This window comes from Triturus cristatus, chromosome 1_2 (genome assembly GCF_964204655.1).
Source record: "Triturus cristatus chromosome 1_2, aTriCri1.1, whole genome shotgun sequence".
NCBI lineage: Eukaryota > Metazoa > Chordata > Amphibia > Caudata > Salamandridae > Triturus > Triturus cristatus.
This window is the reverse complement of record NC_140580.1, coordinates 171497768-171510390: the sequence shown is the minus strand read 5'-3', so window position 1 is coordinate 171510390 and position 12623 is coordinate 171497768.

The following is a 12623-nucleotide window of genomic DNA, read 5'->3' as shown; positions in this document are numbered from 1 at the left end:
TCGGCTTCAGGGCTTCCCACAACGTATCCGCCCCGGACACGGAACCCACATTCCGCGACAGATACTGATCTACCGCCTCAGTCATATGCACTCTATAGTCATTCTGCTGCAGATGCCACACCGAGAGTCGCCAACGAAACGACCCCCCCACCCCCCCATCTGCAAGACTGCTGACACCAGGGAGTGATCTGAGAGCCCACGCGGTAGGATCTCTGCCGCATCCAACCAAGACACCGCGGCCCCTGATTAGAATATGTAGTCTAGTCGGGAGAAGGAGCCATGCACCGCCGACAAATATGTGTAAGCACTATCTGCACCATGACACCGTCTCCAGGCATCCACCCACGCCAGGCCACCCACTAGTGTGTGAAGTTTCGTCTGTCCCCCTCCCCCTCTCTCCCGCCCCCTTGACAGCCGGTCCCCATGTAGATCCATCACGTAATTCCAGTCCCCTCCTATGATCCCAGGGACGTCCGGGATGTCCGCCCAACGTGCCATGAGCTGCTCTGCAAATGACCAGGACAAAGAGGGGGGGGGCGTACACACTACCGAACACCACCTGCTCCGATCCAATCCGGCCCAAAACAAAGACATACCTCCCGTATGTGTCTGCCCACGTCTGGGAATGTACAAACGAAACCCGCTTGAGAACCAAGATATCCACACCCCTGGAGCCCTGAACAAACCCTGCATGAAACACCTGCGTGTAGCCGTAGCGTTGTAGGCATAGCACCCTCGTACCCAATAGGTGTGTCTCCTGTAGGAGTAACACGTCCGCCGATGCCCTTTTTGCATACTGCAGGATCGCCCCTCTCTTGATCTTATTAAGGGCACCCCGAACATTCCAGCTCAGCACCTTGATTGTAGCTAATCGCCCACTAGTCCCCATGGAGCCAGGCGCCATAGAAAGCATATCCAAAACATAGTGGCCACTCAGGGACTCCGACGTCCGCCCCCACCCATGCCCAGTACTGTACTAAGGTGCGGTCAACCCCTAATCTAAAACCCCAACTTCCCAACAGTCCCCCCACCCCCACTTCCCCCACCCCATACCTCACAAACATGGAAGTACCTGTCGCGGTGAGAACTTCCCCAGGCCCAAACCATGAACCTCAGTAGTCCTCAACCAATGGATCCCACAACATGCCCTTCCACCACCACTTCCCAAAGACCCCGCCCGCAACTGGCTACGGCAGTGGTCGCCCCCCCACGTCTGTCCCCCGGACCAAAACAGCCCCCTGCATCTAGGAGTTTAGAGCAGCCGGCGGCATGGCCAGGACGCGAAGACCAAGAAGACTCGCCCCCACGGAACCTCTGAACCCTCAATGTCCAGTCGGCGGAGGACTCGCCTCCGGGCCAGTCCCCCGCCGGGGGGCTCCCCCGGACTTATGCCAGCGGCGGGATCTGGAGCGCCTGCTGCTTCTTAGCGATAGTCCCTGCCACCTCATTTTGGGATGAGTCCGATTCTCTACCCAGGGGTGTATGAGGACGCAGCTTCACAGTCTCATCTGTCCATTTAAATACTTCCTCTGGCGATTTGAAGAACAGTGTTCGGGACTCATATACAACCCTCAAGCGCGCTGGATAGAAAAGAGCGTAGGATAAGTGGAGTTCCCGTAGCCTGGCCTTGGCCGCCAGGAAGGACTGACGCTGCTGTTGGACCATTCGTGTATAGTCCGGGAAGATAAGTATGTGGGAGTTTTCGAACTGCAGAGGCTCCCTCTCTCTGGCGTGGCGGAGGATGACATCCCTGTCGTGGTAGTTTAGGAGTTTGGCGATAATCGGCCGTGGACGGGCCTCCACCGGCGGCCTCTGAACCAGAGCCCGGTGCGCCCGCTCCACTACGAAGCAGCGGGACAGCGATTCAGCCGGGAGCCAGCCCTCCAGCCACTGGGAGAGGAAGCGCTCCATGTTGTTCCCCTCGCAGCCCTCCGGAAACCCCACAAAGCGCTATTCCTGTGGACCCGCCCTTCTGCATCCTCAACCCACTGCCCCGATCTTGGCATCCAACATGTCCCGGGACTGCGTTATGGCCGCCAGGAGGGCGGCATTATCCGGCACCGCCCCGAGGGGCACCCGGCCACCATCCCCGCCAGGCCCGGACCTGTGAATTTATCAATAGGCCCCTGCTTCGCCGCCCCTCCACCAAGTTTGTCTCTGGACATCGTTGTAGATTAATGCTCCAAGGCCACCTCCGTGCAAAGCTCCCCGGGCCCGACTGTAGATCCTCTCTCCCCTCTATGTGGCCACCTCCAGGATAGTGCCCCTGTCGCCTGCCCTCCGCCCCAGTCCTCCAGGGGAAACCACGTGGCCGGGGCCCAGCCGGTCGTCCAATACCCAGCCCACGCCGGACCAAGCCAGGTGAAGGGGGGCGGGGGGGGCCTGCTTCGACGCTGCTTCTCCAACTATGGCTCGGGGCAGGCACAACGTCCACTACATCTCAGCCGGCCAGGTCAGCCGTGCCCAGTCGCCACCAGGGGCCCACAGGCCGCAGCCCCGCTCCAGCTGGGCCAGGTGGCCGCCCAGCAGCCCTCGCCGCTCCTAACCAGGCACCTTACCCCCCCCCCGCGACCCGAACCGGCCGCCGAACCCCCAGGGACCACCGGCTCATCAAGGGGGGGAGGGGGAAGACCAGCTGCAGCACCCAGGGGACCAGGGCGCCACATCACCTCAGGGCCGGATCGCGCAGCGCGCCTCAGTCTCGCAGGCCTCTCCAAGCCGGGTCGCCCCAGGCCGCCTCCACTGGATCTCCGCGGTCGGGGCCAGGTCATCACCCCACTGTCAGCCCCACAGCCACGCAGTCTGGCAGCCACCTCAGCAGGGTGCCGCTCCGCTCAGCCGCTTTCGGGCAGGTCCGGCCCGGCCTCCTCGCTCACTCGAGGCCGCGGTTCCCGGCACCGTTCTAGGCCGCAATCGTCTCTCGGCCTCCCCGTGGCGCACTTCGGACCCAGGCCTTCTGGAGCACTTCTATCGCCGCTGCTACTCGTCCACAGTCTCTGCGCCGCAGCTCCGGGGGCAAGCATAAATTGGCAGATAAATGTTACGGGTGGGCGGGAGCCGGCTCAAGATGCGCCAGCCATCTTGGCTCACCAAGCCACGCCCCCGACATCTTTTGACCTGCCTCTCGCAGTTTGTGACGTAATCTTGGCAGCCAGGCGTCCCTCCACTAAGACGGTATACGCCTACAGGTGGAATAAGTTTGTGGCATGGTGCACAGCAAAGGCTGAGGATCCCCTTTCTGCCCCTCTTTCAGAGGTCCTTCTATTCCTTCTTTCTTTGGCCCAGCAGGGCTCTGCTCTGGGCACTATCATGGGCTATCTCTCTGCCATTTCTGCCTTTTTACAGCTTCCAGATCAGCCTTCCCTTTTCAAATCCCCTGCTGTAAATAGATTCTTAAAAGGCATTACTCATCTTTTCCCTCCTGTTCCTTTCATAATGCCTCAGTGGGACTTGAACCTGGTTCTGGCATATCTGATGTGTGCTCCCTGTGAGCCACTTCACAACTGTCCTCTTTGTCTTCTCACTTTAAAGACAGCTTTCCTGGTTGCCATCACCTCTGTCAGAAGACTGAGTGAGCTCCAGGCTCTTTCTTCTAAACCTCTTTTTCTCTCTGTCCATCTGGACAAAGTGGTTCTATGGACTCGTCCATCTTTTCTGCCGAAGGTTGTCACTGCCTTTCACATCGGGCAGACCATCACTTTGCCCACCTTCTTTCTGCCACCGCATCCCTCGAAAGAGGAGAGGCTCCACCGTCTGGACCCAAAATGTGCGCTCTCATTCTACCTAAACCACACACAACAGCTCCGGGTGGATGACCAGCTCTTTGTTGGCTACGTGGGTGCCAAGAAAGGTCGGGCCGTGCACAAGCGAACCATCTCTCGGTGGGTCGTTCTGTGCATAAAGGCTTGTTATTCTTTGGCTAAAAAGGAGCCTCTGGTGGGACTGCGTGCCCATTCTACCAGGGCAATGGCAGCCACTACTGCTTTGGGACGGGGAGTCCCCTTGCATGACATCTGTCAGGCAGCTACGTGGGCCTCGCTGCACACGTTTACCAAGCACTACTGCCAGGACAGCCAAGTCCGGAGAGACGGTTCTTTGGCCGTTCTGTTCTCCAGGACTTTCTGGTGTGATCTTGGTTCGAAGGCCCACCACTGGGGTTAGTATTGCTGGGGTATCTAGTCTAAGGTAAGGAATCTATCACTACATGTTTCTTTCAGATGCACAAGTTACATACCTTCGGTAATGATATATCTTTAAGAAACATTAGTAGTGATAGATTCCTTTCCTTAGAATTACCCCTAGGCATCCAACTGGATCGGGAAAGTTTTCGTCAGCAGTACCCCTGCGCGTTGGAAGGTGGCGTGATGCGGCTCCGCGTCCATCGTAGTCGCCGAGATGACGTTGCAGCAGCTACTTAGACGCTGCCCTCGCGTGCCGAGGTCAGTCCTGTACACGACTTTCCGCGCCAGAAAACGCAGAGCCATGCAAGATACTGACCACTGGTGCCTTGAAACTAGGGCCCCGAAAGGGATGACCTTAACCCTAGAAATCAGTTCGCAGAACGGGGAGGATGGGTGGGGCGGTAAAGAATCTATGACTAACTAATGTCTCTTACAGATATATCGTTACACAAGTAGGAACTTGTGTATCTGAAAGAGACACGTAAGTGACCCGCACGGCGCCACCTACCGACGCGCAGGGGTACTGCCGATGAAAACTTTCCGGATCCAGTCTGACACCTGGGGGTAATTATAAGGTGAGTAATCTATCACTACTAATGTTTCTTACAGATATATTGTTTCCGAAGGTAAGTAACTTGTGCGTTTTGTGCACCAGTGGTCAGTGTCTTGCATGGCTCTCCGCTTCTGGTGTGGAATGTCGTGTAAAGAACTGATGTCAGCTTGCAGGGGCGGCGTCTAAGTAGATACCGCAACGTTATTCCCGTAATCACGATGCCAATGACGAACGCGGAGTCGACCGACGCCACCTACCGACGCGCAGGGGTACTGCTGAAGAAAAATTATCCAGATCCAGTCTGACACCTGGGGGTAATTCTAAAGTACGGAATCTATAACTAATATATGTCTCTTACAGATATATTGTTACCGAAGGTAAGTAACTTGTTCTTTAGTTCCAAATAAATAATGTCACTATTCCAAAAATGCTGTTGTGATAGCCAATATGTCATTTGCAGCTATTGTATAGTACATTGTATAACATTCAGTTTTTTGAAGCCATGTCCCATGCACACTATATTGGTGTACGGGAAGTTGTTTTCATTGTGTAGAAGGCGCACTTAGTGATGTTGTTAGCATTGGGTATCAAGGATAGGTCTGAGTCCATGGTTACTTCTCTGTTTATAACTTCACTTGATGTTGTTTGAGGGGCTTGAAGTTCCTTGGGTCATATGGCAGTAGGCCGGTACTATTGCTGTCGTCTGCAGGTCATAATCTCTTTCTTTGCGATATTGAGCTTTAGATGGATATTCATCATCCATGTGTAATGGCACAAAGGCATTCATTGAGATGTGAATGGTAGAGGTCTTCAGGGCTATCCATTTTAAAAATGATTTAGGTGTTTTCTGCATAGTTGTAAAAGGTGAGGTTCTGTGGTTTAATCAAATTTGCTAAGGGGTTAGGGAGATGTTGAATAATAGAGGGGATACGTGTGACCCCTGAGGAAAGCCATAGTGTTGTGTGTGAGACAGTGATGTTAAAGGTGGTAGGTAGACTACACTTTGTCTGTCTCTGAGAGGAGAAGCAATCTATTTTAGAGACTTTTCATGGATTTCAAGATTATGAAGTCTTTGCAGTAGTGTTTGGTGGTCGACAGTGTCACATGCAGCTGATAAATCCAATCGCAATAAGGCAGCTGCTCTGTTTTGCCCACTCCGAGTTTTAGATCATTCCAGAAGGATATGATGACTGACTCTGTTCCTCTGCCTGGTCTGAAACCAGACTGTTAGTCTGGCAGTAAGCCACAATGCTCTGTAAAGTTAGTGCTTGATATGGGCCTGTAGTTTGCTGGGTCAGTTATGTCGAGATATTTCTTTTTGAGGTGAGGTCTAATGTAGGAGGTTTTCAGCTCAACTCGTTCCCACGGCATTGTTCACGAGTCTCCAGAACTTGCTTGTGTTTTTTCTCCTTATGATTTCCAGCAGTTTCTGCCAATACAGACCTCTATCCTTTCTTTTAATTCTCCCATAATATTCTCTTATACAAGCTTCTCAGTTTACTTAAGCTCATTGTTATGATGCCACTTACCTGCGTGCAGCAAGCTCTTCCCTCGTAGAGCTTCTTATCTCTGTCATGCACGTTCTTTATTCTGTATTCCATAGAATGTGAGGCTGACGGCACTCAACAGTTTTCAGGTGCTTCTGGATTCTCGAGGTGGTCGGATGCCAGGTTGTGCTAAGGAGTAAACTTACCTTTAATGTATCCTGGTGTAAGAAAGTGGCTCTGTATATACTGTTCCCAAATAGGTACAGTGTGCACAGAGTCCACAGTCCCCAGAGGTTTGGCAGAGGCTAAAGTTAGATATAACCTTACTCTCTAAAGTGGTAGCTTGGTCGAGCAGTAAGGCAGTACCAGAGGACAGTGTAAAGCATTTGCTGTACACACTCAGTCAGCAAATGGTCTCACACACTTAAGAACTGAACTGTAGGCCAATGGTTTTGTATAAAATTATGTAGTTTTATTTTAGAAGCAACAATAGGTATCAAAATATACTTTCTCAGAATTAGATGCTTTAGATAAATACTTTCAAGAGGCAATAGAATTTTGAATGCAACAGTTACAGTTGTTGCAATAGGCAACACAATTTCAAACACAATATAACATTGAGCACAATGGAAATTTCTAGTTAAATGCAATAGATTACTTTTTGGACTACTTTTCTTACCACAGGACTGGATCCTAGATTCAGTCCTGGGACATCCCCTGTAAACAGTTAAGTAAAAACGTTTTGGTTACTGTTGTGATTTTTAAAGAATATTATTGTATTTTAAAAGTTGACACAAAACCTTTTTCACATAGAATCACCAATGTTATCCTATGGGAGGAAATTCACTTAGCAGGTAAGTTGGGTTATTGTTACTTTTTCTAACTCAGTGTTGGATCCTGGATCCAGCACTGGAACATCTCCTGTAAACAGTTGAAAGAATGTGTTTTTGTTATACAGGTGATTTTTAACAAATATTTGTAAGTTTGCAAAATTGACACACAAGAATTTCTGGTGAAAACCAGGCAATGTTATCCTATGGAAGGAAAATCAAGTTATAGGTAAGAACGGTTGTAATTACTTTTCAGGGTCAGTGCTGAGCAATAAAGCTCCAGCACTGGGATCTCCCCTGATAACAGGTGAGTTAATTCGCTTTCGTAATTCGGCTGATTTTAGATGAATATTTTAAAGTTTCAAAACTCGACACTTAGAAGAATTTCCAAGTGAAACCAGTCAATGTTACCCAATGGAAGAAAAGTGAGTTATCGGCTTTTGGGTAAGTACTCGACTGGCAGAGTTAAGGTTGTGGGCATAGACTCAGGGGTCTCCCAGGGTTAGGTAAGTACAGTTGTTACACCCTCAGCGGCACAGGGGCAGCCGGGGCCTTTGGTTGGTGGCTGCTGGCTAGCAGGCCACGCGACTGTGGGAGCTGGGCTTTTGGTCACTTGCTCAGGGCAAATGGGGAAGTAGATTAAAGTAGAGGTTGCACTGCCAGGGGCACTCGGGCGGCTGGGTGCAGGGTGCTTTGAGCCGTCGGGCACTCAATAGAGTTCAATGGAGAAGCTCAAGAATGAACAAAGGCTGCAAGCTCGGGGACGAAGATTCTTCAGGTGCGACCACCACTTCGAGAGGTAATTTGGGTAGTTGGAGGATCGGTAGGCACCCAGGAGTTGGGCACAGGGGGCCACAGGGCGCCGGGTGCAGGGGTGCCTTTTGGTGTCGTGAAATCTTACCCTCTGCTGATCGCGGTTGGAGGGGTCCCTGGTTCTGAGGCTGCAGGCGTCGTCAGGAGCGTCGAGGTGGGTCCTTGGGTGCTGGATTTGGGGGTCACAGTCGCCGGGGGGACGTCCTCGTGGGCTTTGTTCACTGCAGCACAGCACAGGCCAGGCTTGGCGGGTGCAGTGTACACAGGGTTCGCGGTTGCTGGCTGATGCCAGGGGTCAGTTACTTGCTTTGAGCAGTACCACTGCTCGTGGGAGTCCCAGGTAGTTAGAGTGACAAGGCAGTCAGGTCCTCCGGGGTTTTTGAGGTTGCTGACCACTGGAGATGCCGGGGTTGGGGCCAAATCAGTTGGTGTCTTCCTCTTGTTAGCAGCTGCACGGCAGGTCTTCTTGTTCCTTGTTCTTCTTTCTTGTTTCGGAATCTGGATCTGAGGAAGGAAGGTTTAGGGTGCTCCTAAATACTACATTTAGGGGCGTTATAGGTAGGTAAAGGGCAGGGACCAATGGGTCCCTTCCCTGGGGTGGGTACACCCCCTATCCTGCCACTCTCCTGTGGGAGGGGGGCAGTAGCCTAGTCCTGATTGGGCAGGGCTCCCCATCTTCAAGATAGCGAGAACCCGGAGATGTGCTTTACCTCGCCTCCCCCACCTGAGGGGTGGGGTTGGCAGAAGCTTGCACACCCCCTTTCCTTCCTTGGGGTTTCGGGCCAGTCTTCCCGCCAGAGTGGGGATCAGAACCGGTAGGGGCCAGTTGCTGAGTACAGCAAGTGGCCTGGAGAAGCTCACAAAGGCGGCATGCCTTTGAAGCTTCCCCTGCCCATCTTGGGGGAGGAGACCTAGCACCTCGCCCAGGATGTGCATTGTTGCAGGTCCAGGAGAGCGGATGGCTCCCTGCCCAGGGGTCCAGCAACATGTCTGCTGTGTGGCATTCTAGGCAGCCCCTCAGACAAGACGTGGATTGTAGGTTAGGTTCAGGGGGCATCTCTAAGATGCCCTCTGTCATGCATTGTACATTAAATCCCACACTGGCATCAGTGCGGGTTTAATGTGCTTAGAAGTTTGATACCAAACTTCCCAGTCTTCAGTGTTGCCATCATGGTGCTGTGGAGTTCGTGTTGACGACCTCCCAGCACCATATACTCTTAATGGCAGCACTGCACTTACAGTGCCCAGGAATGGACCTGGGTACTGTAGGGGCACAGGGCTCATGCACCTCTACCCACACCACTGGCATAGGGCACCCAGCTAGAGGGGTGGCTGATGTATGCCAGGGCAGTGTGTGTTGTGGGCATGGCACATAGGGATGTGTGCCATGTTGACTCTCTATTTTGTTCTGCACCCAGACACTCAGCCTGCAAAGGCAGTGTGTGTGTGTCAGGGTGCAGGGCCTCTAAGGGTGGCACAATAAGTGCTGCAGCCCTTAGGGGCCTTCTCTGGTCACAAGGCCCTGGGTACCATTTACCAGGGGCTGACATGTGGCCAGAGATGCCAATTGGGTTTAGGCTTCAACACAGTTTTAAAGAATGAACATAGGCCCTGGGTACCTGATTGGCAGGAGCCCAGGGCCCACTCAGTCTAAGTACATCAGCAATTCAGCAAAAAGGGGGGGGCATACCATTCAAGAAAGATGGTACTTTCTCACACCTGGTTCCTGTCTGATTTGTCCACGGCTCCTCATAACAATTTTGGTGACGATCTTGTGCCTTCACGTTTTCCTGTGGGTCTCAAACTCAACCTGGTGATCCTTTGACTCGCCCGTTTTCATTGCTTTTACTCCTGCTCTTCACGACGTCACTGGATATACTCTGCGGCATCTTCTATGGTTTGGTTTCCTGTACTCCGGAATATTTAAAGGTACTGTTTACCTTTGTTTGTTGCTCTTGAGCTCAGCGCTGCCTTTGGGATCATGTGCTATTGCTCGAGCCCTCCTCACTTCAACTATTTCGTCATTGGAACGCTCTCTTCTGTGGAACGCACGGTGTACGCTAGTTTTCCAGTATGTGCTTCACATACACCGTGCGCAACGTCTTTACCTCATTTGCATGCCGCGATCTTGCGAGTTTCCTCACTCTTCTCGCAAAGCGCTTCACGCCGGTAGTTTCAACATCTTTATGGTATTCTTTCAATTTAATTTAAATACGCACTTCCACCATTTCTAACTCGCGCTAATCTGCACCCTTGGTACTTGACTCTTGTGCAGCTCCGTTCACGGTGATTTGCACACCTTGCCCTTTATTTGGGTACCTGGTTTTGTTTTGACTGTTTCCTTGCACTTACCTCAGTATTTAATATTGCACATTTCTTTTACGCTTCAAGGTTAATGTACACATTTTTTACTGTTATTAATTGATTTTTGTGCAGTCACTTTCTAGGCCTACTGCACATCTTTGATTAGTCAGTGCTTTCTCATTGTTACTGCTTTGCTTTATCTCTTAAACATTTGCTTGTGTTACTCACTATTTCAGCCATGAATTCCAATGTTATTACACCTCCTATGTTTCTTCCTCTTCCAGGCTCTCCTGTCATTGTCTGGGAAGATCGGGTAGAAAATGTTAGACAATTATATTACTGCTCTAGATGGTCAACATTTTTCACCTGATAGGAAAAAAGCACTATTACTCAGCAGTTTAGGTAGTGAAGGTCAGCATATATTTAAATATTTACCAGTAGCCATGGGTACCAATGGTCAACTCATGGATGATGTGTACAAAGAAGCTATCAAGAGACTGGAAACTAGATTTGCTAAAGAGGTCAACTTAGTTATGGACAGATAGAAGTTCTACCCTCAACCACAAGCTGAGGGTCAATGTATTGATGACTTCGTAGCCAGATTACATGAACTTTCTGTGAAATGCCGCTTTGGAACCAATTAATTGAGCCGTGATCAACTTATAGTACAATGTCGTGAAAGAAAGATTCAAGAACGACTTTGGGCTGCCAAAGACCCCTCGTTAAAAGATGCTGTGGACATGGCCAAAGTCATTGAGGAATCCCAGAAATGCATTAAGGAGTTAGAAAGAAGGGACAAAAGTTGATCTCAAATTGGCAATGTCGAGAATGATTGCAAAGAAGAAGATACTGATTTTAATGCAGTTTCAAAGAAATTTACGAAGGGCAGTAGTCCTTCTACTTCTTCACCCAGAATTAAGGGCAGAGTGTGTTTGCGGTGTGGTAGTCAGTACCATATGGCTGATTTCAAAAAATGTTTTGCCTTAGACCAAATTTGTAGGAAGTGTGGTCGCAAAGGACATTATGCACGCATGTGCAGACAAGTTGATAGTTCTGATAGAAGTAAGTCTAAAGTTAATGTGGTACAACAATGCATGGATCTTGATCAAAATGTCAATAGGGTACTTATAGTACAAGAATCCACTGACTGTGTAGTGGGAGGAGTCAGTCAAGACGTTCGTAGATTAACGAGACCGACAGCTGAATTCAATGTGAGTGGGCAGGATGTTACCCTCGGGGTAGACTCAGGCTCCATGTTTACAATTATTCCTGAGTCTTTGTTTACTTCATTGTGGAAGGGTGTTGCCTTGTCTGACAAGGACATCAATCCTGTTGGATACCAAAGTCAAACGATTGACATCTTAGGTTATATGTTCGGCTCCAATGGATTTGGTACAAGAAGCATTGAAGGGAAAGTTTACATTGCTAAAGAAGGCCCACCTATCCTTGGATGGATGCACCAAAATGATCTTCATATAGTTATCAATCCAAGGTCCCCCAACCAAATCGTGGTGGTTGATGATGAAATCCAGATTGAGCACATTTTACAAGATGCCCATAAAGTGTTTGAAGTTAAGTTGGGGTGTGTCAAGGGTTATCTCCACAAAATCATTTTAAAGCCTAACGCCTGCCCAGTTCAACACAAGCTCAGAAAGGTACCTTTATCCGTGAGGCAAGGTCTTAAAGATTTCCGGCAAGATCTGTTAAAGTCAGAAGTCATTGAAGCAGTGGAGGCATCCTCATGGATTTCTCCAGTTGTTTTGACGCTTAAATTAGATGGTCGTTTGAGGTTTTACATTGACCTCAGGTCACTTAATCGTGACATTATTACTGACACATTTCCTCTCCCCAATATTAACGAACTGTTGCAATTTGTGGAGGGTGGTAGATATTTCTCAAAGATAGATCTGAGAAGTGCATTCCACCAAATCAAGTTACACCCTGAGTCACAGCCACTCATGGCTTTTATACCGACAGAAGTTACTTTCCAATTCACTCGCATGCCGTTTGGCCTAGCCTCGGCTGCGAGTATCTTCCAACATGTTTGAGGGCTTGGCTGGTGTAGTATACTTCCAGGACGACATTGTAGTGTTTGGGAATACTGTTGAAGAACACAATGCCATTTTACGACAGGTGTAATGGAAACTAGAACATGCAGGTTTAACTGTCAACAAAGAAAAATGTATGTTTTTAACCAAACAGATTGAGTATTTTGGCTACACCATTTCTAGTGGTGGTATAGCTCCCTAGAGGAATTTCGCTAGATGCCATTAAAAATGCTCCATCGTCCCAAGGACAAAGATCAACTCAGGTCCTTTTTGAGCCTTGTTGAATATTATTCTAAATTTGTTAGAGAATTTGCTGACATTTCTGAACCTCTGAGGGTCCTGTTACGCAAAAGTAATACATACGTGTGGGATAGACTACAAGAAGAATCCTTCCTGAATATCAAAAA